This window comes from Morus notabilis, unplaced genomic scaffold (genome assembly GCF_000414095.1).
Source record: "Morus notabilis unplaced genomic scaffold, ASM41409v2 Scaffold50, whole genome shotgun sequence".
In the NCBI taxonomy this organism is placed as follows: Eukaryota; Viridiplantae; Streptophyta; class Magnoliopsida; order Rosales; family Moraceae; genus Morus; species Morus notabilis.
The window spans coordinates 297,447-300,652 of NW_010358085.1; positions in this window are offsets into that span (position 1 = coordinate 297,447).

Below are 3,206 nucleotides of genomic sequence, written 5' to 3' on the forward strand. Positions count from 1 at the left end.
ATGCCTCTCCACCAGTACTGTCTTTTCAAGTCCTGGTACATCTTGGTACTACCCGGATGAATGAAGTACCTCGATTTGTGAGCTTCATGCAGAATCACTTTTTTTACCTCACCCACCTTAGGAACAGCAAGGCGGTTGCGGAAATACAAGGCTCCATCCTCCCGGATTCTCCAATCCTCGAATTGTTCTCCATTCTGGATCCGAATCCAAATCCCTTGGAGGTGTGGATCCTGCCATTGATTCTGCTTAACTTGTTGCACAAGAGCTGGTGCGGAGATCAGATTATACACCACAGCCTGGTTATAATCCTCATGGTACTGAAGATCATACTCACTCACTACTTCAGTCCTCTTCCAATCCTCCAAAGCTAATGACGCCAGAGTCCCTGACGTTATCCTGCTGAGGGCATCGGCCACCACATTAGCTTTTCCAGGATGATATTGCAGAGTGAAATCATAATCTTCCATGTACTCTACCCATCTCCTCTGTCTGAGGTTAAGATCTTTCTGAGTAAACAAGTACTTCAGGCTCTTATGATCAGAGAAGACCTGAAACCTTGCTCCGTAGAGATAACATCTCCATATCTTCAGAGCAAATATCACCGCTGCTAACTCCAAGTCATGCGTGGGGTAGTTCCGCTCATGCGGTCTCAGTTGGCGAGATGCGTAAGCTACTACGTGTCTGCCTTGCATCAAGACACAACCAAGCCCAACCCCCGAGGCGTCAGAGTACACCTCGTATGGCTCCTCGGTATTAGGAATCGTCAGAATCGGTGCACTTGTCAACCTTACCTTCAATTCTTGAAAGGCATGTTCACATTCAGCATGCCACTCGAATCTGACTTCTTTCTTGGTTAACCGAGTCATCGGTGCAGCGATACTCGAGAAATCCTTTACAAAACGCCGGTAATACCCCGCGAGTCTGAGAAAGCTTCGAATCTCTGCCACATTCTTCGGCCTTTCCCACTATAACACAGTCTCAATCTTGGATGGGTCCACGGAAATTCCTTGTCCTGAAATTACATGGCCAAGGAACTTCACCTCTGTCAGCCAGAAGTCACACTTCTCCTTCTTCGCATACAACTGGTGTTCACGAAGAGTCTGAAGAACAATCCTCAAATGCTATTCATGTTCTTCCCAAGTCTTCGAATACACCAAGATGTCATCAATGAACACAATGACGAACCGATCCAAGTACGGCCGAAAAACACGGTTCATCAAATCCATGAATGCAGCAGGGGCATTTGTCAACCCAAATGGCATCACCAGGAACTCGAAGTGTCCATATCGAGTCTGAAAAGCAGTCTTCGGAATATCCTCTTCCCTGATTTTCAATTGGTGGTACCCGGACCTCAAGTCAATCTTAGAGTAAAACTGTGATCCACCCAACTGATCGAATAACTCATCGATCCTCGGCAATGGGTATTTATTCTTCACAGTTACCCTATTCAATTGACGGTAGTCAATGCATAACCGTAGAGATCCGTCGTGCTTTTTCACAAATAGCACCGGTGCACCCCAAGGAGAAAATTCAATCTCCCGATCTGGCGGTAAACCAGGTAGCTCATCAGGAAATACATTTGTAAACTCATCCACTACAGGGATTCCCGCACTATCCCTGATCGCTTCAGATTCACATTCTAAGACAAGAAGGGAGGAGAAACAGACTAAATTCTTCCGTCCCTCAACGCTGTACTTCAACAGTCGTTCCCTAAGGACTGGGTTCATCTCTGCTTGATAAGAAATTACTGTTCTGGAATCCGTCATCAAGGTCACTTTCCTACGGTAGCAATCAACAATTGCACCGTGCCTTGACAGCCAATCCATTCCGAATACCACATCAAACAGGGTCATCGGAAGGATAATCAAATCTGCTCTCAATCGCTCACTACCAATCGTGATTTCACATGTTTTACACACACTCATTACCTCCACACATTCCAGTGGGGAGTTCAAAGTCATCGGGACTTCTAAATTCTCACTCTTCAGTTTCAAAGTCCGAACAAAAGAGCTTGATATGAACGAGTGTGTGGCACCTGTATCAAACAACACGTGAGCAAAAGAATGAGATATTAGGATCATACCCTCAACCACCGCGTTGCTGGTCTGACCTCCAGAGCTACCTCCTGCCAGGGCATAAGCTTGTCCCTGTACTTTTCCCTTTCCTCTGTCACCAACATTAGGCCGCTGAGCCGGAGGCCTATACTGTTGTGGTGGAGGCAGTTGTGCCGGTCTCGGCGCTTGAGGCCGGAACTGTGTATACTGAGGTGGCTGATAAGTCGGCGCAGGAGGGTATGACATCTGTTGCGGCTGATATGGTGGCATGTATTGTGGTGGCCCTTTTTGGCTGTAGGAAGCGTCACTTTGGGCTTGTTGAGCCGGTGGCCAATTAGGACAATTCCTCCTAATATGGCCCACCTGCCCACAATGGTGACACCTGGGCCCGTATGGAGCATTTCTGTCACTCCCAGACGAACTACTGCCACCGCTTGCCATTTCCCCAACTATCTGTCCCTGGTTGCGGTTTCTTCTACCACTCCGCTGTGGTCCACCTGAAACAGAAGGTCTACCAGAGACGGAGACTCGACCCGCCTCTTCTTCTTTGCTTTGGCGATAGGCCAAGTTATCCTGTTCCACTCTTGTAGCAGCAGCTACCAAATCCCGGAAGTTTCGAAGTCTTAGAGCCACCAAGGATCTCCTCACAGAGTTCTTGAGGCCCTTCTCAAACTTAAGACATCTCATGTGTTCAGACTCCACCAGAGATGGCGCAAACCGGGACAGGTCATTAAACTTAGCCTCATATTGCCTCACTGACATGTCACCTTGTTGCAGCGACATGAATTCAAGTGCTTTTTCTTCCCTGTAACTCTGAGGGAAATACTGGTCATTGAACAGCGTCTCAAACTGCTCCCAGGTCAATCCTACGACGTCCATTCTCCTCTTGACCTGTTTCCACCAAGTGTTTGCTAACCCTTCCATCTTATACACCGTAAATTCCACCCAGTATTCATCTGGGACTCCCATAGTACTCAAGTGCTTAATTATGGAGTCAATCCAGAACTCCACCTCCTGGGGTCCTCCCTCATTATTAAACGAGGGGATAGGCGCACGTCTAAATTCCTGAAAGTACCCTTGCTTCCTATCCTCAACCGGCCGCTCGTTTCGAGCTCTTGTGGCCATGCCTTGAAAGGCAGCATACATGGCATC